At 48.7% G+C, this 23330-nt stretch overlaps 1 protein-coding gene across 27 annotated transcripts in view; it reads right to left on the bottom strand.

The window, feature by feature from the left end:
- The window catches only part of Ppp2r5c (protein phosphatase 2, regulatory subunit B', gamma), a 135932-nt gene that overhangs the window by 73308 nt on the left and 39294 nt on the right, over positions 1-23330 (bottom strand). The gene's annotated exons all lie outside the window — the stretch shown is intronic.

Genomic DNA, 23330 nt, shown 5'->3' with positions numbered 1-23330 from the left:
CACGATGCCACGGCAGTAGGAGAGTCTGCAGTGACACGGCTTCTTAGCATCCCCTCCTACTGCCTGTCACCAGCAAGCTCTGGTCCAGGGGGAGCCACTGACAACAGTGTCCTCGCTGGAGCCCAAGCCCAGCTCAATGCTCACTCTGCTTTCTTCAGGAACTTCTGGTGGCAGCTTACCAAGCCAAGAAAGTAAACCAACCAGCAGCAAATGGCCAACCTGAGGCCTCTTGGCAACCATGTTCTTTCCTTTTAATGGAGACCTGAAGGGAGGCAACTCTGGCCTCTGACATAACTGCTCCCTTAATTATACACCTATACATTCTAGTAAGAAACATGTGCATGTGTAAACATGCCTACTCACAGGTTCGAGTACATTTTTTTCTTTTGAGACAGGGGTTGGCTATTTAGCCCAGGCTAGCCCTGAATCATGCTTCAGCATCCAGAACGCTGAGAGCTTACAAATTTGCAAGCACCGGGCCACTCAGCATGGTGTTCAGGGGCTGGCCAGCAGATGCTGTTTCTCTGGAGAAGTCATGCTATCAACTGAACTCTGGTGATGGCGTTCTATGCTGCTGGCAACTCACAACTCCCACCTTCCACACTTTAAAAAAAAACAAAAAAACAGAGGTAAGGATGGAACCCAGGGCCTTGTGCACGGCAGGCAAGAGCCTCACTCCCAACCCACATCTGAGCTTTCTTCTTGCATATCTGCACAAATTATAAGCACGTGTCCCAGATCATGAACACACTCCTCGTGCCTTCCGCTTAATGTCTGTATCTGTGCAACCAGACAAGCCCAGAGTGGGGCTGGTTATCCAGCTGTGGAGAGGAGAGCAGCCTGAGGGCTGAGGTACCACCAATGCCTCTTAGAAAGGACGGGAAGCCTGCCAGGCAGAGTGTGGTCCATCTGCAGGTCCAGATGCAGCCCCGACATGTGACACCAGCCTCCTGTGGCCCTGACTCAAGCCCTGCTCCCTGACTGACCTGACCCAATGACCCAAGAGCAGACACTTCTTTCCCTCCAGCATCTATGACCATGGCAGCCTGGTGCCTCTGCTCTCTGTACATCTGAAATGGGGTGGCTTTCCTGCAGAATGGATACTTATTCCTTGTGGCTACCCATCCCCTCTTGACTCTGTAACTGAGGATTCCTGTGCAAAGGCCTCCTGCCCTGTGAGCAGAATCCTCTGGGAGCCTCCTGACTGTTGCTCTCAGCTCTGCATCTCTCAGGTGGGGCTCCTAAGAGGCATTCTTCATGGTCCAGATCTTACGGCAGAAGCATCTTATGTTCCTGACACTCTGGAGCCATAGCAAGGCACAGCCACTCTTTAATTCCCAACTCTGAGTCCTTAATCCAACTGTATTTGTTATGTCTCTGATACTAGAGGCACAAGGCCCCAGGAGAGCTGAGTGCAGCAAAGCACACCTATAACCCCAGCCCCCAGGAGGCAGAGAAGACAGAGATGAGGTCACCCTGGGCTACACAGCAATCCTTTTACAAAACCAAAACAACACAACAACCCAGGTAGCAGTAGGACTACCTTAGCTGGAACCCCAGTGTCTTTCTGAAGACATGAGAGGAACCCTGGGCAAGAACCGTTCTGTCTCTGGGTCTCAGCTTCCTCATGTAGGAATAGCTGTCACACTGGGTTGTGAGCTAGATGACGTAACATGTTTGGAGCAGCCTCCCCAAGGCAGCAGTTTCAGTAAAGCTCCATTGCTTTGGTTTTTTTGATGCCAAGTGACTTACTCGTACTTACTGCTGTGGATCCTGTCACTCACTAACCCCCAGGGGCGTCTTCAAGGGAAGAGGCAGTTCCCATCCCCCCTCCAGGCATTTCCAAGCAGGCCACCGATGGACCGGACTTAGCAAATAAATCCCTATCTATCTCGAGGCAGTTTCTACTGAGCAGTGTCTGCTTCTGCATAACTCAATTATGCTCCTACCCTGCAGAACCCAGAGCAGTGCTCAAGGGGGCCGGCTGAACATGAGTGCAATTATCATAATGACCACTGGATCACAGGGGCCATCTATACACATCTTAATACCGTCAACAACTGGATAATTAGGTTTGGGTGCAAAACTATCCTGAAAGTTTTTATGTTTACGAAGGGTTATAGTAGGTTCATTTTCCTTTCTGTAATGGTGTGTGTGTGTGTGTGTGTGTGTGTGTGTAAAACTTACAAAGTGATACTGCACAGGAAAACCTGCAGGTAAGCTGGCGATGGATTACTGACTCGTGCCTGTCATTTCAGCACTTGTGATGCTGTAGCAGGAAGATCATGAGCCAGCCTGAGCTACACAGTGAGACTTTGCCTTCAGACACCCGAACAACAAACTTATAAATGAAATTCCCCACTGTGGACTACTGAGCCAGGGTTTCTAGATGAAACTACATTTTGGTAGCTGACTGCTAACACCACATAACACATATTGCATATTTTCAAAGAATTTTGTCTCTAGAAAAGTATACGCTCACAGTAAAGCAAGCAACCAAACAATACAAGAAGGGATTGCTGAGATTCATACTGTTGGCATCTGGAGGCCACTCCAAGGGGTCCCCTGAAAGCAGATATGCAGATTGAATGAGCACACCACTGGGGACTGTGGTGGTCTGAATATGCTTGCCCCATGGGAAGTATTACTATTAGGAGGTGTGGCCTTGCTCCAGTAGGTGTGGCCTTGTTGGAGAAAGTGCATCACTGTGGGGGTGGGCTTTGAGGTCCTATGCCCAGAGCAGAAGAGACACTTCTTCCTGGCTGCCTTCAGATTAAGATGCAAAACTCTCAGATCTTTCTCCACAATAAGTCAGTATCCACCATATGACCTGCTGCCTCCTACCCCTGCAGTAGGGATCAAGTAGAGACCATCATGCCCTGTGGTTCTCCCTCTGTCTACCTTAGCACCAGCCAGGTCACACAGGCTAGTGGCGATTCTACCATCTATAGACTGTGTGCACACTGAAATAATTGCGACTCAAAAAACCTTTCTGCCTTGAATTCAACTTAGCCCAAATATTAACACTGTAGTCAATATTTCTTCTATGTCTGCCTAACAGGTTTTTACTCTATTTTTATTTTTTATTTTATATTATCCATCTTATTTTAGGATTTAAAACTACAGTTAACAGAACAATTCTTGTTTAAGTTTACAAAGGTAAATGCTAAAAATTTAAATTATGGGAATAATCTTTAAGTGTTAGGCTAGAAAAAATTCACATATTATATCTAATGTTTAAAATGGAGGCATTATACTTAATTTTTTTAATTTAAACAGCATGTAAACAACTGTCCTCAAATCCCCTGGCACAAGATGTAAGTTTCTAAAATATGAGACAGACTCATTCCTAACAGCCACTTGACAGTGTCGCAGACTCTGGCTGTTAGTGAGATCCATTCCAATAGCTGTGGTTTAGGTTCAACAGGTGACAGGCAGGTGAGACCACAGGAAGGAAGGGTAGAGAAAGACGGTGGGCAACCTCTGCATGTGGGAGGTGCCCAGGGGCTGCCTCACCCACACCCTTTAGGGACCACAGGGTAGCTAGACTTGGCACTCAGCCAAAGTCCTGTGGCCTGTGGAGACTTCAGGTCTACAAAACATCTCTGCTCCTGGGAAGTCCACAGCTGCTGCTCAGCCCTGCACTGTCTCCTGTGCCTGCCAGAGCCAGGCATCCCTTCCTTAGACGGTTGTGGCCAATACGCCCACACTGCCCAAGGCCGGGAATGCTCCAATATTCAGTGTCCTGGTTCTAGGTCATCAGAGGAACTGGAATCAGAGGTTCCAAGTCCCCAAAGATGGCACCTTTCCTCACCGGGAATGTCCTGAGTACAGTCCCAGACACAGAAGCTGAGCAGTGTCCCACCAGACCCTCACCTGAGCCCCTTCCTTCTCTGAGGTTCCAGAGTCACAAGTGAACAGACCCGCTCTGAGAGGAAGTTGTAAGATTTGAGGCTCCCTCAAAGCTTCCAGCAAATTCACCTTTGGACAGAACAGTCCCTAACAAGATGGTTCCACTTCCACCCAAGGTTCCCAGAGAAGCAAACTTACGTCTTACTGCATACTGCATGAAGATGCCCGAGGGTCTCCAGCCCCTAGCCAGTCCTGTGGCAGAGGCTCATATCTCATGCCTTTGTATTTTAAATTTTAAAAGATGCAGAGGCGGGGGATGACAGTGGACCTCTAGGGTTGTCCCCTCTTGCCTGATCTCAGGTCTAACAGCCTCTACACTCAAATGTCAAACTGTGGGATTGTCCTATAGTTTCTTTTCTTTTTCTCCTGGGCCTCTGGCAAGCCAGACAGGTACTCCACTTGAGCTATATGCCTGGTCTGGCGTGCTTTCTGGGTCTTCAATTTTGAGAAAGGTTTCTGAGTAGCCTGTTCTGGAAATACTGCTGTCAAGTGTAGCATCACACGAGGTCTCTGATGCTGCCAAATGAGGCTGTAGTCCAGATACAACACAGCACCTGCTCAGCTTCTCAGGTGGAGGCCACACCAAGGATGCACCTGTCCTGACTGGACCACGTTTAGTCAGAGTGCAGACCACTGAAAACTTTCAATCCAGTACTGACAGCTGGAACAGAACTCCCAGACCCAGTGAAGAGAGAACAGGAGACAAGACACTTTCATGCAAATTTGACCTTTAAGGCTGTGCGGTATAAACATCCTGTTGTCAGACAACCCTAACAATCTCCTGAGAAAGAGCAGACAATTACCTAACTCAGCCTCACAGGGAAGGGTGGGACTGACTTGCAAATATTGTGGCTTCTCCAAAGGAGCCCACAGAATCTCCAGCCACGTGATCAGACCAGACATTTTCAGTAACTCAGTGACCCTATTAACACTTTTGTCAAACTGACAGCCAGGAATCTCAGCCCTGCCTTCTTACAGCCTCTGATTCAAGGCTGGCCTCCTCACTCCCAGGCAGTCTGGGAAGCCCACCAGGGGCTTCTCAGTGACACGCTTGTGCTGGTGGGGCTGACTCAGAGCCTGCAGAGGGCTGTGAGAGAGGGCACAGGAGGGCAGCTAGGCTTGTTAACATCTGACTTCACACCTCAACAGTCTGGCCACACAACTACTTGGGGGCAATGTTGAGGCCCAGACAGTCATCCAGAAATGGAAGCGCCGGCAGTCAGGCTCCGTTAAGTGGGGCTAGTGATTTTAGTATGTTGTAGACCCAGGCCAAGCATTCACACCCCTCACCTTGTTCAAGACCCATAGCTCTTCTGCAGGGAGCCACTTCCGTGGTCATTTTGTGGAGCACCAACATACTCGGTAACCTGCTCGGGGCCACACTAGTTAAGGGTTCATGAGCAAAAGCTGCACCAGCAGACAAAGGCTGGAGGCAGGACCAGTTGGCTCTGCAGTCTGACCCTGCAGGCCAGTGTGACTCCTGGGACAGGCACCCCTGCGTTGAGGCCCCCCGTGTGAGGGAGGCTGAGGAGCTGTCCTCAGAGCAGCATTCGCAGGCTGAACCCGACCTCTCGGTCCCGAAGGCCCTGCTCCAGCCGCTTGCCAACCCTCCTCTGAGTCTCTCACCACAGCACCAAGGCCAGGCCTTTGCCCGAGTTCTCCTTCCAGTGGACACACTTTTGACTAAGTCCCAGCCTAAGCAACAGTAACCCAAGAAATCAGAGATTTAATGTGCTAATTACACACCGTCACATTTGTTAGTGTATAATTACTAAACAAAATAACATTCAACTATGAATCACTTCAAAATCTTCTCTGGTGTTGCCAACTGTGGTGCATGCTGACCACATCTGGAGGCCCTGTGGCCATCCCACAGGACAGAGGAGAGGGTACCACAAATCATCCTCACTTTGGTTAATTACTCAGCCAAGTGTGCAGTTCGGGTTTCCAGCCGTCCACTCAACAAGGAAAAAGAACGTGACTTTAATGCCCATGGTTATGTTCTTTTTTTCTACTGGGAAAACAGACTGATTGACAGACAGACAGACAGACAGACCAATTGACCAAGCAAGTGACCCTTTCCTCCCAGCCTTTGCTGACCCTTGCCAGCTATGGTGGCTTGAGTAAGAATGGCCAACACAGGCTCATGTGTTTGCATGCTTAGTCCCTAGCTGATTAGGGCTGTGTCCTTTCTGCAGTGGGTGTGTCCATGTTGGAGGAACTGTGTCACTTGGGAGTAGGCTCTGAGGTTTCAAAAGCCCACGCTAGGCCCAGTCTCACTGTGCCTGTGAACCAGGAAGTAGAGCTCTGAGCAACCGCTCCAGTCCCATGATGATAGTGGGCTAACTCTCTGAAACTGTGAGCCAGCCCTCATTACATGCTTTCCTGTGTAAGAGTTGTGGTGGTGGCCGTGGTGTCTCTTCACAGCAACAGAATACGAAGACAGCAGCGTTGGAAGTAAGATGAAGGACTAAAGATCCCAGTGTTAGACTCTCTCTGTGGGTCCCAGGCCCCAGGTTCTATAAAGCTTCACTTCTGAATGTACACCGTATGATTGCAGCTCAGATAAGAACATTTCTGTATGGATGTTAACAATAGGCAAATTCATTCTCTTACTTTAGGAACATTCTAAAGGGATAGTGTGTGTGTGTGTGTGTGTGTGTGTGTGTGTGTGTGTGGTGTGTGTGTGTGTGTGTGTGTGTATCTCCCATCTTACAGACAATGGACTCACAGTTGCATCCCCACACCTCCAATGCCATAAAACAAGAACAAAACAACCAACAACCAAACAAAATCCAACCAAACTCCACTCAAATGTGAATCAGTTCTGTACTCTGTCCAGTTCCTCCGTTAGGACACTGCTGCTGAGCTCAGCATGGTGGAGCACGCCTGCAGTCTCAGTACTCAGCGTGAGGACAGGAGGGCAGGGTCATCTTGGACATTTCCAAGACCAGCCCAGACCACTTGAGACTGCCACTCATCGATAGCTTTGTGCAGATGTTCTGATCGCTTCTGCCATATCAAATTCTCTTATGGAAGTAGCAAGAAAGTAACAAAATGTCCCACGCCTTGGTAAATGTGAGCTTTTTATACACATCAAGGCATTAATAGCAACGTAGCAAAGACAGCATTTCACTTGTGGTAAAACAAGTAAAACTAACAAATGAATAAAGGGAAACCAGTGCACATCTTCCCCACAGCTCAAGGGGCGATTCTCCCCAGGCTGTGAACATCCCTGGGAGAGTTCTCACCCTGTGCCACACGGCACCATCACCCCCGTGCCACACAGCTACTCCCCTGGCACCACTGCCATTTGCTGCTCACTTGAAACTGTTAACAGTACAAATGTGCTCAGAAATGTCTGACAAGTGAACACTCAAAGGAAAGCCCCGACAGACATACAACCAACCCCTTATCACCCACCCACCCACACTTCTCTGCCAGGCCCCCAACCATGTCCACCCTACAGAGGCCGCCCTGTAAGAATTCTCACCCTTGACTGGGCAGGCACTACAGCCTCAGGAAGGAGGGACAAACTGTAACTACGAAAGCCCAACTCAGCTTTTGGACAGCCTACTTGAAAACAACACACAAGGTTTTAAAGTTTCCACTCCTCATCTCCTTCCCAGTGCTGGCAGCAGGAGCTAATGGTTGCCTCTACCATTGATGGCCACCAAAGAACAGGCCACCTCAACTGGGCCATGAGATGAAGCTCAGTCAGATTTAGCTGAATGGCCCTTCATAATGTCCAGCTGTGCAACGTGACAGGCTGGAGAGAGCCTTTCTGAGAGGAGGTAAGCAACTGTTTGGGGTCTTGACTTATTGCTAAGCCAAACTTTGTGGCTTTCCCAGAGTAGAGCATGTGTCCTGCTCAGCATCTTCTAGTAATGATGATCTTCATCAATAGACACAACATCTGCATATGTGAGCAGAGTGCTCCCAGGTCCTCATCAATAGACACAATGTCTGCATATGTGAGCAGAGTGCTCCCAGGTCCTCATCAAAACACACAATGTCTGCATATGTGAGCAGAGTGCTCCCAGGTCCTCATCAATTCACACAATGTCTGCATATGTGAGCAGAGTGCTCCCAGGTCCTCACCAATCATCACAATGTCTTCCCAAGTGAGCAGAGTGCTCCCAGGTCCCCACCAACCATCACAATATCTACCCAGGTGAGCAGAGTGCTCCCAGGTCCCCACCAACCATCACAATATCTACCCAGGTGAGCAGAGTGCTCCTGGATCCTCATCAACACACATTATGTCTGTATGTGTGAACAGAGTGCTCCCCGGGTCATCTTCTCCCCCCATACCAGACAATATCTATATGTCTGAGCAGAATGTTCCCTGGATCCTCACCAACACACCGTCTCCTTGCAGGTACAGAATGCTCCTCAGATCTACAGCATGACAACACTCACCACACCTTCTAGCCGCTGTGTATTTAAAATAATTTTATTTGGATTAGCATCCCATTTCATAATGATGGCCGTTCAAAGTCAAATGTTTGATCTTATTCACTTGCATCAAACCTGATCATCTAGGAAGCAGGTCATATCATCCTGGCTATACACACACACACACACACACACACACATACACACACACACACACATATTTTTTTTTTTGAGATAGGGTTTCACTGTGTAGCCCTTGGTATCCTGGAACTTGCTGGCCTTGAACTCAAGAGATCTACCTGCCTCTGCCATCCTCTGGGATTAAAGGCATACACCATCATGTTTGGCTGGCAGTGAATAATTTTTAAAGGAATTTTTAAAGTTCATAAGGGTAGAACACACCACTTCAATGTTTCAAAGGCTCTTCATTGCGGGGATACCCTATACCGCCCAGGTCAGCACCTCTACTCCTCTCTCTGTCAGCCGCTGCCATCACAATCACCTTAGCTTCTACCAAGTTGCTTAGTCAGGGTATTTCATATAAAACATGGACTCTGGGGTAGCAGAAGTCAGTTGAAGTATTATGTGGTAGCTCTGAAGGCAAACACTTTTGGGTCTATGGGACTTCACTGGCATAGAACTAGTGAGATTTAAAAAAAAAAAAAAAAAAAAAAAAAAGGAAAAAAGGAAAAAAGCCCATTTTAACCCCAAAAGAACATTCTAGGGCTAAAGGGCAGTCCTTTATACTGGAACCCAAAACACAATGCCCTTGTTCTTCCTTTTGGGTATCACAAGTTCTGCCATGGAGCTGCACAGGGGTTGGGGCATGACTGAGTCTGGCTCCAGGAGAACTAAGATCTGTGGGCACAAGTCACAGCCCTGATCTCCCAGGGAATGAATAGACTTCATCTTGAAAGAGTCTCATCATATTGATGGGCAAGACTGACCGAGAACCGAATCTACATCAGGACCACCACAGAACCGAATCTACATCAGGACCAACAAGAGGATGGCGGCTTTGAAGAGGACATAGGCCTGTGAGTCAGGTTACGTCTTGGCCCCAGCTAGATGGGAGGCTTCAGCTTTCTAGTTGGCCTCCGGTCTGGAGAGGTTAGAGGCAGGCAGGACCAGCAGCAGTTCCTCCCTTCACACGGCGCTCACTCGGAGGGTGTGTGAGCCACAGGGTGATGCTATCTGCTTCCTAGATGATTGGTTTCCCATGCAACTGAACAGTCACAGCTCTTACCCTGACCTGTAACTATTTAAGTCCAGAGAGGTTTTCATGATGAGTCCTTCGGGTTTCAGAGGCATAAACATCTGGAAGGCTTTCCCCCAGACTAGGAGGTGCTCCTGGGGAGTGTAGGTGCTCCTGGGGAGTGTAGGTGGTCCTGTCTGCATCACTGGCTTCATATGGGGAGGCCACACAACAGAGGGAAGAGATAGGGTGTGCCAACAAGCAGATCCTAAACTTTACCTGGAGATGCCAGAGACCCCAAAGTATCAAACCATCTTGGGAAGAAGATGGAGAGATGGGAGCCCGAGTCCCGTGGCCAGAGCTGAGAGCAAAGCCAAAGCAGTCAAGAGCAAGTGGCTGGAAGCTGAGGGTGGAGACCAACTGAACAGAGTGGGGCCCAGGAACGACCTTCTCACGTAGGGCACACCAACTTTCAGCAAGCCTATCAAGCAGGTTCAATAGGGCAGGGAGCAGTCATCTCAAGAAATGACACTGGGAAAACAGGGTGTCCACATGCCAAAGGCTAAGGGCCTCCCTTCATCTGACCGGAGATAACAGCCAACTCCACACCGATCAGAAGGTCTAAAGCAAGCTGCAAAATGACTTGGAAGGAACAGGAGCAAACCTTGGGGCTCTGTAGAGCTCCTTAGATGTGGCTCACAGAGCGCAGGGACAAAAAGGAAGCAGCCTTTGTACAGATAGAGCCACTCTTCGGCAAAACAGTAAGGACCCCAGAGTGGAAAATACCTTGCAAAGCCTAAATCAGCAAGGACTGCGCAGTCCGCAGTCCCACAGCCACTGGCCACACCCTTCCGGCCATTCTACACTCTACCAGGCCTGGGCTCCTCCCCTCTTTGTTCTTCTAGCTACCCATTTATTGTCCTGCCCCGCTGAGGCCTCCTCTTCAGCACCCGGAAAAACCAAAGCCACCAGGGCCAACCTCCTCCCTTACACAGCCTCCTACTCCAGAAAAGGCAGGGGCCCTTCCTCGTCCTGAAGGGCAAGCTTTTTCATCAGAGTTGCTCTTAATCATCTTACCATTTACCATGAAAATAACAAACAAAACAAAAGGCCCAGGCCTACCAGGGGCATGCACCAATCTGGTTCATTCAATGAAAGGAACAGAGAACCGAGAGGTCAGCTAACCCAGAAGGGCAGAGCAGGAGCCAAGCCTCACCAGGGGCCAACCTGGACACTCCGCTTACACGCTTACACTCTGTTGCCTTGGCAGACCAGGGCAAGCACTGAGAGGGCCTGCCTGGCCAGAAGGACTAGGAAAGCCAGGTTCTGGCCAAGTCTCAAATCTAAAGCCAGGATGGTGGTGCTTCAATTCTGTATTCTAGCCATGAACTGGGTAAAAGTGTGCATCTGCCTCAAGGAGCAGGAGGCAACGCCCTCCTTCTTAACTCGGCTCTTCCTTCTGCATATCTGCATGCTTCGGGCACACACGCCTCCCTAGTCCACTCTCCTACTGCCGGCATCACTTTCAGTTTCTTCTGAGTATTTCATCAAAGTCATAAGGAACCCTCAGGGCACCAAGGCTCTCTGTTCTGCTGCGCTGCTCTGCCATCAGGCCCGAGAAGGACTTTGCTACTTAAGGAAACCTCATCCTGGTCTGACCGCTCCCCCATTCTCCCCCCACCTCCCACCCCCACACTTAGCTCCCTTTGCTCTAGTGCTACCAATCACTCCCGCCTACCCTCTCAGTGCCTCTGAAAGCAATCGCACACAATACACACAGCACCTGTAACATGACCAAGTCTCGGACCAAGCACATGGCCCAGCGCCATGCTGGTGACTTCTAAACGCTCGCCTAAAGGACATCAGACTCTACATGGCCACGGGCAGGAGCTGAAGACTCAGTCCTGCCGTCCGTCCGTGGATAACGACTTCTTGGATTTGAAGTAAGCTGAGCAACCTGGTTTCTGTGTGACACTCAAGCTCATCTGGTACGGAAAAGGCTGCGAGGTCAGCATGCTCCCAACAGTGCACCCAGGATTCCAGAACAGGGAGATTTCTTCACCGTACAGGTCATGAACCATTTGTATCTACAACCATTTCTCCTTCAACAAATGGGTGAGCTGAGCCAGAGCCTGCTTCCGGAGGAAGGTGCCTCTGTTTTACAAGAATTCCACGCTACTTAGCGTTGGCACAAAGAAGAGAATTACCACACTGCCAGACTCTCAGGATGGCACTAAACACCTTTACCAGGAATAACATTGAGTTCAGCAATGAGATTCTTGCCAGCTTTGCTTTAACAAATCCAGCTAGACAGTGGCTCTCTCGGGGCAGCTGAGGTCCTTAACTCAAACACAGGCAGGTCACCATGAGCACCAGGGTTGTGAAGAGGCTGCAGCCGGCACTGGATACAGCTACACCGCTCAAGGCCCTGGTGAGTTAATTCCACCATAACCACAAGCCTTTGGGAAGAGCCTTACCTTCCCGCCCCAGGATCTGCATCTTGTGTTTTTTCTAGATGACACCATCAGATTGACCAGCCTGTTTCGGGAGCCCGCACTCTACACCACTGTAAACGCAGCAGACACCTCTGCCGAGATCCCCGAGATAAAGGAACCTGCAAGAGCAGCTTCCCATGCCTGTCTGGAGCATGTGAGCCCAGAACTGTGAGTCAGAAAGCCCAAGGCCTCTGTCACCAACTGCTCCAGGACCTCAGGCAAGCTGGCAAACTCTCTGCTCTGAATTCCACAACTGTAAAAATGGGGCTAATAACACCTGTTTACCACCTCCCAGCAAAGAGGACGGTGGCTAATGAACACCTGCAAGGAGCTTTGAAGATGAAAAAGGTTCCCCTGTGCTAATGACAGCAGTGAGGGTCACTTTACTCTCCCTGGGAGCCACAGGCTGCCACCAAAGCCATTCATCCAAACTTTTTGCATAAACAATATGAAGAAGGTGGTGATGCCCGGCACACTGGGTAGTAGGAAGGACCCCGAACTGCCAGCTCTGCCTTGGGGCTGATGGGTAAATATTTACCCAGGCAGCCTGTCTAGTTACTATGGATGCCACAGTTAAGGCTATTAACTTGGCTGATAAGTCCCTGCTTCTTGCCAAAGAACACTTTACTGAGAATGCTTCTTAAAGTTTCCTCTATTTTTTTAAACATTTAAATGAGAAGTGTGTTGTCGGAAATTACTTTGTGGCTCCAAGTTTAGCCTACAATTCATGTATAGAAGAGTCTCTTTGTGAAAAATAAAAGGGTGGAAAGACTCAAATAAGCCAAAGGCCCCTCTGATCTGCTACACTAAACTAGGCAAACAGAAGGTTGGAGGGGCTTCCTCTGTGTGTGTGTGTGTGTGTGTGTGTGTGTGTGTGTGTGTTCCTGAGTTCAGTTCCCAGCAACCACATGGTGGCTCACAATCATCTGTAATGGGATTCGATGTGCTCTTCTGGTGTGTCTGTAGACAGCTACAGTGTACTCATATACATAAAATAAATAAGTCTTTAAAAAAAAAAGAAAAGAAGTCATCTGGTCAAATGCACTTCTAAAGAAAACATGTTGCAGACTCGGAAGGTAAAGACTTAAGCCAGACTCCGAAAAGGACAGCGGCCCCTCCCCTAGATCTGACAGCTTTGATGTCTGGACAGTGTCATCTGACAACCTAGAAAGGGCTCTGTCTGGAGGGGCAGAAAGTCACTCAGTGAGTGTGGCCTAACCTTTAAAATTAAAATGTCCTTCAAATGACCACTGACAGTCACAAGACTAAAAGGTCCACTTAGGCTCAGGACTGAAGAACTAAGAAAAGGAAGCCCCCATCTCCAGGCCTTGATAAGGGAGAACACGGGGACACCGCCCTGAAGCTACACCAGGAAAAGATGCTCTGCCTTGTTATCCCCAGCACCTGAAAACTGACCAAATGAGCCTACACCAAGCTCTGGAAGGTGGCAAACGCTACATGCTTGCCTCCTCCTTCCAAATGCTTACCTAGCCCAAAAATGTTAAATCACGGTTACTGAAGGTGCAGGAAACTGAACCCAGTGTTTACTGCCTGAATGCATAAACCACATGAGGTAGGTCATAAAGGTGCCAGCAGCTCAGAGCATCCCTCGTTACAAACTTACAAAAAGGTCTGTTTTCTCACATTTCTTTCATTTTACTTGTTTTCCTTACTAACTGAAGAAATAAAAAGACTAGAAACTTTCTGTGAATAAACGCACTTTTATAGTATTTGTGTTTGTAAGTAAACACACACACACAGGCAAGCGCCTTCAAGCGCCCACAGCAGACTGCAAACATGTGGCAAGCACTCTGCTGTGCAGGTGGATGCAGAAGGCAAGGACGAGGCCAGGGAGATGTGGTTTTAGTTCTGATTAAGAAAAGTGCAAGAAGCCAGAGAGTGATGGCACACACCTTTAATCTGGGAGGCTGAGGCAGGAGGATCTCTGTGAGTTTGAGGCTAGCCTCGTCTACACAATGAGCTCCAGGACAGCCAGAGCTATACAGAGAAATCTTATCTTGAAAAACAAACAGAACGAAACAGACAAAAAAGAACAAAAGTGGCTTATTTATATACGAATCAAAGGAAAAAATTTCAAAAACAGATTTTTAAAAAGATAAAAGGAACTAACCAAGATGTGTGGAGGCCAGGGAGAGCCGGACATCCACCCTGCACAGCCTGAGCGCCCTTTCCACAACCATGGGGTAACTGCTTAGTTCACTCAGCCTATTTTGTTCGGTTTGTTGTCGTACAGACCTGAGTGGGAACACACAAGACACCAGCTCTGGGGAGCACGGGGTTAGGTTCCCTTCCAGTGTGGGCTAGAGAGTCTTGGGATGAGGTTTTCTGATTTTTGTGGCGTCAGAACCCGCCTACTCACTCAGTGTCAGGTTCTATGTGCAGACCAAGAGGAGCCTTGATTGGGTGGGTTACATCCAGAGATTCCGGCCATGGAGGAGAAATTTTACAATGTCACCCTCTCCTTAAATTGGTTATTAATAGGCCTATTTCATGTCAGACCACACCTTTACTAAAACAAACTTATTTTTTTTAAATTAGGGGGAATGGTACTATCCTACACTTTTGTATATGTCTCTGCAGGAGACTTAACAGAAGGCAGGCAGGTTTGCATGGCTGCCTCTGTATTCAACTTCCTGTGGTGAGTTGTTTTTGTCGAGGAGTATGGGAAACACTCTCTCTCTCTCTCTCTCTCTCTCTCTCTCTCTCTCTCACACACACACACACACACACACACAAGCTCACTTCAGCAGCCTGAGCATTTCCAATGCTCTTCCATCTGACATTCAAACTCAGGAAGTGACAGCTGCAGCTTTAGTTACTTTGGTTGTTAACTCTGTTTTTTTTGTTTTGTTTGTTTGTTTTGTTTTGTTTTTTGTTTTTTCGAGACAGGGTTTCTCTGTATAGCCCTGGCTGTCCTGGAACTCACTCTGTAGACCAGGCTGGCCTTGAACTCAGAAATCCGCCTGCTTCTGCCTCCTGAGTGCTGGGATTAAAGGGCGCCACCACGCCCGGCTGGTTGTTAACTCTGATTGGCTGATTTTTGACACTGTCTTACTCTGTAGTCCAAGCTAGCCTGAAGCTAACAGTGATCCTCCTGCCTCCGCCTCCTACATGCACCAGCCACTATACCTGACCAGCAAATACCACCTCTAAGTCTTAGCTGCACTGTGGATCTGAGGCTGTGCTGATGAAGTCCAGGTACCTGAAACTCCTCTGGCCTGCAGTGCACCCTCACTGACTCCATTGCTGGCATGTGCCTTGCGCTGTGCTTATTTGCTGGTCCCTAGGACTCGTCCCACTGTCACTGAACAATGCCACAATGGCAGATGCAAATTTTCATAAATCTATACTTGGTTTGGAAGCTGAAATTTTACAAGAGGCAAAAAGTAGTGTTGTGACCGTTTCCTTTGAGCCAATAAGCTTGCTTCTTGCATATCTGAGGAAATGTGCCCAAATGTTCATGTCCTAAACACAATGTGACTCTTGGTGTTTCAAGTAGAAGTGAAGGTCCTAGGAAGGTGGCTGGAGAAGTAAGCTTGCAGCTCAACTTACCAAGAGGGGGCGTCTCCTCAGCAGAGCCAAAGCGCTGAGGCCATGCCAAGGCGGCCATGCTGAGCTGCCTCTATGTGAACTTTGCACTTCCTCACACAGACTTGAGAAAGTTTGTGTCAAAGGTGGGATTTTCTAAAACAAATCACCTTCATCAAGGTAGACAGGCATGTGCATGTCAGAGTGTGTGGTGGCCGATAGCTGGACCCGGCTACCTTCTTCTATAAAAGCAGCTGTTTACCCATCACTGTCTCACCATCAAGCCAGTGTCTACACAGCATTTAGACTATCTGAAAGGGGCACCCGCAGAGAGACCCCTTGAAGGTAGCTCTGCAACTCTGGGGTTCCTAGTGTGTGTGATGCTCTGTAGACTACAGGGCTGTCACAACCACCGAGTTCTGAGTATGTGGCTCGCAGGTGCATGTGGTCTACACGGAGCTGGAAGACTCGTTTCTGTAGCTGTGCAGGAACAGAAATCAGCTACAATATCTACACCGCTTCTCATCTCTAGACTGAAGGGCCAGCAACTTTGCAAGGGTTATGACTGCTCCCTAGAAGGGAGCATTACTGTTCTCAGGATTTCGTAAGTTAAAACACCACAATTTAGAAATAGCACTTACAAGCAACACAACCAGCAGACACAAAAATTCAGCATATGATGAAAGCTGTCATATGCAGATGAAAAAAATCCCCAAAATATTAACATATCAAGCTCTACTAAAGCACCACGATATTAAAAATTAAAACACTAAGACTTAAGGTTACACCTGAGATGTCACTGAGTTCGAATGCTGCCCAGTCTGACAGGCGAAAGATGAAAGTAAGCTGAAGGGAAAGCAGAGAGCCAGAGCTTCCTAGTTACACACGACAGCACTAGCTAGGCACGGTGGCACATGCCCCAAGTCCCAGACACGAGGGAGGCTCAAACAGGAGGGCTTCTTGAGCCCAGGAGTCTGAGACTAACCTGGGCAACATAAGCCCCATCTCAAGAAAAGAGGGGAAAGAATCAACAACAAAAAAAAGAAATGCATCCCTGTGAGCAGTCAGTCCCAGCGAAAGCATCCGACTACGAGCACACTATGCTCAAAGCTCAAATGGGAAACGACATGGGAAACGACACGGTCACAATCGGCATCACTGACTTCAAAACTGAACATGTCTTATGGCTGTTAACGGTAAGACTCCACTTTGACAGTTAAAAACCTAAGTTCGAGTTTTCAGGTTGGACTTGAAAAAAATTAAAAAAGGCTGGACCAATCAGCCGGGCAGTGTGGCACACGCCTTTAATCCCAGCACTTCAGAGGCAGAGGTAGGCGGATTTCTGAATTCAAGGCTAGCCTGGTCTACAGAGTGAGTTCCAAGACAGCCTGGGCTACACAGAGAAACCCCCGCCCCCCCCCCCAAAAGGCTCTCCCAGGGGTTAGGACATGCTCCACAGAAACCATGGAGGTGGCACCTGGGATCACCCACGCTCACAGGTACTGAGGGTGCTGCTTTAGTGGGGCAACACAGGAAGAGATGAGGGGGCTTGGGAAGCCAGAGGCAAAAAGACCTTTAAGGAGAGCAAACATGCAGGCGCCCCAGCTGTAACTGCGGTTAGCTCTTGGGCTCTAGAAAGAACCACAGGCACCCCACAAAAGGGTCCCCACGGCCACCACTAACATGTGGAGAGACTCACAGCATTTCTTTTTTTTTTTTTTTTTTTAAAAGACCCAATTTTAAACAATTTATTTTATTTATTTTTTTTAATTAATTTATTTATTATATGTAAGTACACTGTTGCTGTCTTCAGACACTCCAGAAGAGGGAGTCAGATTTCGTTACGGATGGTTGTGAGCCACCATGTGGTTGCTGGGATTTGAACTCTGGACCTTCGGAAGAGCAGTCGGGTGCTCTTACCCACTGAGCCATCTCACCAGCCCCGACTCACAGCATTTCATTCGAAGCTCTTGGCTTATATTTACTTGTTTATTCCTCTCACAAACACTGAAAAGGTAAATCCCTTAATTTTCCTATTTCTAGGTACAGAGAAGGGCTCCCCTGCCAGATATAACCAAGGTTTTGGATCTAATCGCGTGTCTTTATCCTTACCCTGAAGCTCAGAGGAAACCTTGGTTTTATCTCCTTGAGAACCTTAAGGGCAGCTAGTTACTGTGTAAGGCCAGTAAGAATGCTGTCAATATCAAATCAAGCATGGACCCCAAAATACACGGGGGCCATGCAGCCGCTGTGAGTTAGCAACCAGGGGGTAAAACAGCCAACACACATGGCAGCTGTGACCAGGTCGGGAGCAATTCCTGTGCTGTGACAGGTCTGTCACACTCTGAAGTTCGTCTTTCAAACATCCTGAAGAATGTAAAGCCTTTGTCCCCGTGAATGGGTACTGGGGTGTCTCCTTCCCTGCATCCTCCGCTCTGTGCATCAGCATGCTGCCTTAGACTTAGCGGCCCCTTTACCACCCGAGCAAGGTGCAGACATCCTGATGCGTCACTAATAAGACACTTTAGTCTCCATTCCCTGGCAGTAAGTTACAAAATCCCCATCTTTACCACACCCAGAGAAGCAAGGACATCCACAGCACCAGGGCCCTGCAGCACACAGTGCTCCCCAACTGCCCCAGTCCACAGTTAGCAGGTTTCACTGCAGGTATGTGTCACAATGTAGCCCCAGGTTGGCCCTGAACTTACAAGCATCTCAGGCTAGTCTTGAGTTTTTGGTCCTTTGACATCAGTCTTGCAGCACCAGAATTACAGAACAGCACCACTCCAACACAGCTTCATTTTGTAGATATTTTAAAATAACATTTTAAATATATTTCGGAACATGTGTGCACATATGTCAGAGGGCAGAGGACAAGTTTCAAGATTCCATTCTCTGCTTCGGCACACGGGTTGCTGAGACAAAACTCAGATCATCAGCCCCTCCCTCTGCGCATCTTGTTGGGCCCCTGAGCTTGGTATTTTCACAAACAAGAAGCTGATCTGCATTTACTCATTGCGTCTAACCATTACACTTTAGCCTGCATTCTTAAACTAGAACCATTTTTTGATTTATGGATAATTCACGAACCTAAAATAAAACCAGTCTTCTATCTGCTCAGTATGTAGTGACTTTGCTTGCTTTGGTCTTGTCAAACTTAAAAAGGAAGACTTTAAAACGTTTTCAAAATTACATTACAAAAAATTTAAGAGTGAGTGTGTGTATGTGTGTGTGTGTGTGTGTGTGTGTGTGTATGTGTATGTGTGTATGTGTGTGTGTGTGTATGGGTGTGTGTGTGTGTGTATGTGTGTGTGTGTATGTGTGTGTGTGTGTGTGTGTGTGGCCTATGTACAAAGGTCAGAGGACAACTTGTGGGAACTGGTTCTCTCCTTTCACTGTGTGAATCCAAGGACTGAAGTTGAGTTGCCAGACTCGGCGGCTCCTTTACCTGTGGAGCCATCTCTTGAGCATGACTGGTTTGTTTTTGCTACATAGCCCAGGCTGACCTTAAAGTGACGATGCACCTCAGACTGGCCCTGATCTTAGCATAATCCTACCTGCCTTAACCTTCCAGAGGGCTAGGAGTACATAGCATCACGTGGTTTAACAAACAGCTCTGGGCTGGAGGGAGGGCTCTGTCATTAAACGCATGTCTGCTCTTGTAGAGGATCTGAGTCTGTCCTAGCACCATTGTCTAGTGGCTCACACTACCTGTAAATCCAGGAACGGAAGGTCCGGTGCCCTCTTGTGGTCTCCTGGGGCTCCAGCACTCATATGCACATACTCACACAGACACACATATACAAAAATCTTAAAATGTGTACGAAAAACAAACAAACAAACAAACAAACAAACAAACAAACAAACAAAAAGTGTATAACCCACAGCAAGCCCTACTCTCTCAGGTAAGAAACAACTGCTGCTCCCCAGGCATCACAAGACACAAAGTCCTATGTGCAGGAGACAGTGAGCATGTAGGGATACGAGGGGACTGTCCCCTCACCTCGTGATTCTGTGACAGGAGCTGTGCTGGGCTCTGACTGTCTTAGACTCATTGCATTTCTGTAATCCTGCAGAGGGCGCTCGCTCCCTGTTCTCTCCAAAGGGTGGGGGGAGGAGGAATAATGTCTTTTGGCACTGGAAGGACTCAAAAGGAAAAGTGGAACAGGTGGATGTGGCCTTGGTCCTGAAACTAACAAGACAATGCTGCCTCTGCGCTGGGACAAACAGCCGAGGCAGTACCCACATAACCGAGGCAGTACCCACATAGTTGGCCCCCAGGCTGGGTGGACTGAGGTTCAGACAGACACCGCAGGATAGCTGCTCCCCAGCAGGCTGGAGCACGGAGAGCAAGAGTGAGAGAGAGCGAGAACGAGTGAGTGAGCCGGTGCTCCTTGAGCCAGCACGGCACTGCGGGACAAACATGGAACAAATCAACGTGGGGTGAGGACTCACAGGCACTCCAGCCTCGCCCTTGCCGCCAATTCTCTTCCTAGGTCCAAACACCCCATCCAGCCCTCCCCAGACACCTAACCCAGATTTTCCAGAGCCGGGGCTGTTGTCCTGAGAGAGCTTCTCTTCTTCCTGCCTCCACTGCCAGAGTGCTCCATGAGAAGCTGGGGACTGAACCCTGGGCTTCATGGGTGCCATGGGTGCCATGTGATTACTACCTGCCAAGCTTCTCTCATTCTTTCCTCAGCTTTCCCTCTTATTCTTCTACACAATTAACATGTCTCAGTGAAAAAATAAACCAGAAATGGCTTCTACTATAAAGCAACCATGTGAGTAGCCTCCCCAACTCCAAGGGCAGAACTAATTCCTGCAGCACACACGCACGCACGCACGCACACATGCAGGCATGCAAGTGTGAGTGCACCTTCTCCAGGATGCCTGCCACAGGGCACACACATGCACAGGAAGAGTGTACTGGTCATTCCTAAACTCTGCCACTCAGAGGGTGAGTGACAGACAGCTCATGGCAACCAGAGAGGGCGTCCTTTACAGTCTCACTCGGGCAGGCGGGCAGCTTCCCTTCCCTGTTTGGAGAATGTGGGTAGCAGTGGGCCCTGGTCTGCTCACGCAGCATCTACCTCAGGCCCGTCCTGAGTGCCCCCTCCCACCCACACTGCGCAGTCACGGTCACACTGTCGTGCTAGGAAATGGAGGACAGGGCTCATCCACTTCACTTGCTTCCTGCCTGGTTTAAGTTCTTACTGGCAGAGTGAATGTCCACCAACCCATGACCCAGCGAGGATCTGCCACAGAGAGGGGCTCTCTTCATTAAACCCCACTTCCTAGGACAAAGAGGCTACTTTAAAAAGGACCACCAGCTCTCCTGCTGCGAGCTGGGTGTTCCCACTGTCACCCAGGAAGTTTCTAAGAAATGAATCAGCACAAGGTTATCAGGTGCAAGGCTTTCTGATGGCCCTGAATACAGGTCAACAGGAAGAGGTTCTAGACTGCCTGTCCTGCTTCCTTCTCTGGTGGCTGGCATCTTCCTGGCTGAGCTGTCTCTGCCTGAAGCCTAGCTCTGAGATGGGTCCTCCACGGAGGGCAGGAGTGATCCATGGTCTTCACAGAAGCTCAGACAAGCAGCAGTAGCAAGAACAGGTCTGGAGGCCGGAACCCATGAGCAGACCCAGCCTGCTCCCTGCATGTGTAAATAAGACTTTGTGGGTCGACAGGCAGGCCTCTTCATTTACCGCTGTAGCTGCTTTTGCTCAGGGCCAAAAATATTTACAGTCTGGACTTTAGTTGAAAGAGTGCCAATTCCAGACTAGACCTTTGCTGTCCAATTTGATAACCCTGGCTGACACTTATCTAAGATAAAGAGTTTTAAGTGCTAGATGGTCACATGTGGCCACGGGCTAGTAGAGTGGACATCACAAAGTGTGTTTCCATCTTGGGAGACTGCTCTCTTGGACAGCCTGTGAGTGCAGGAGCTGTGTCATCAAGCTAAATTTACAGCCATCGCTCTCCCCGAAGGCAGTCAGGCCTGCACTGGTTAAACCGTCTTCCCTTGACACTTGAACTTGAACTTTTGGGAATGGTGAATTCGCCACATTAATCACTGTCAGCATCACCAGCTACCGAACTAACTGGGAGCAAACGTCAGGTGAGCAGCAGCACTCACTGCGACTTGACTGCCCCTATCCCAGTGCCCCCACCCACGGGGAAAGCAGGCCACTGCATCTGCTCAAGGACCAAGTCAGGATCAGCCTAGAGTGTGGCTGTCAAACTTGCCAAACACAAGGTATGCAAAATGAATAAGAAATGAACTCTGGGTATACAACTGTCATGCAAAACAGGGCCATTGAACTAAAGCCCTGACCAGGCAATGGGGAGCAAACTGTAATCCTCTTGCAAGACGTTCGGCCAACAGCCACAATTTCTCTCCAAAAGTGACTTATAAAGATTGCAAACAAGATAAAACAGCTTCCTAGACTTGGACTCTAGTCCTACCATTTGAGGGCTATGTGGTCTTGGGCAGGCTGTATTCCCTTTGGAGTGAAAGATCCCTCTGCCTCAAGGAGGCGTAGGATGGAGGGCCACCCTCTCCTGCGTCTTCTTCCTTCCTTCCCAGCACCCCAGTTCCTGTGCTCCCCAGGGCTCCCTGCCCACAGGTGTCTCTTCCTGTCTGTCCTCTGTCCCTCTCCAGCAGGGGACTCTGGGGGAAGAGGCTGTATTTTAGTCATTTTAAATGACCTTCAGCACTTGGCTCACACAGCCAGGTCATTAGAACAATAACATTAACATGTCTGCTTTAAGAAGTCTTCATGAGGAAATCAAGTATTCCTTGAGACTTAAAATTAGGAGCTATTCCAGCCGTTTGCATTACAAGCCATTTTTAGGTGGCTACAGGTTTCTTTCTGAAAACCTTGAGGACCAGGCGCGGCACCTTCCTTGACAGTTAGACACTGAGCAGCTCAGGGAGGACGCTCTGTGATGGGCACGGTAAAGTGTGGAACAGGGCCTCCCATAAATTAATCATTCTATTTATAAAATGTAAAACCAAATGATTCTATTTTTGAACAAATTCATAATTCCAAGAAGAAGTAGAGTATCAGGTGTCTAATAAGCACCAGCAGGCTCACAAACCAAAGGGGTTGTTGAGGTTGCCGACGTGGCTCAGTGGTGAGGAGCACTTGTTGCTGTTGGGGAGGAGCTGGCCTCAGTTCCGAGCACCTGCGTGCTGGTTCATGAGCATCCCTGAGTCCAGTTCTGGAGGACAGGAAGCCTTCTTCTGACTCTCTGGGCACCAGCAGACATGCATGTGGTCCACATACATACATACACACACGCAAAATATACACATACATAAAAACTTAAAAATTAAAAAAAAATACCCATAAGGGACCTCCTTACATGTATTAATATAGGACTTGTACCTGCAATCCAGTCAAGTCACTGCTCATTAGCCAATGGCTCAGAATCAACATACATACTGCTGCTGGGTTCTGCAGCCGAGGCACCTGTGGTCACCCTTTGCTTCTTCTGGCCATCTTACATTTAACCACTGTGGAAGCCAACTTCTACAGCAGTTCAAGGAGGCTGGAGAAAAAGCTACACATTTGCTTCCGACAGGCCAGCCATTCCCGTGACCTACATGCACACTGAAAACTTGTTGCCCTTTTAAATCTTAACAACGCCTTTGTCAATGCAAAGCACAGGCAACCACTGTAAAGCTAAGAGCCTAGCATTTAACAACCAGAACCCCGGCAGATCTCAGGGGTTCACGCAGGAGCCTAGCTCCCTTCAGGCTGCATGGCTAGAGCACACAT

Source organism: Mus musculus, chromosome 12 (genome assembly GCF_000001635.26).
Source record: "Mus musculus strain C57BL/6J chromosome 12, GRCm38.p6 C57BL/6J".
Taxonomy (NCBI): Eukaryota; Metazoa; Chordata; class Mammalia; order Rodentia; family Muridae; genus Mus; species Mus musculus.
The sequence above is the reverse complement of the archived record's forward strand: the minus strand, read 5'-3'. Positions and strand labels throughout refer to the sequence as shown.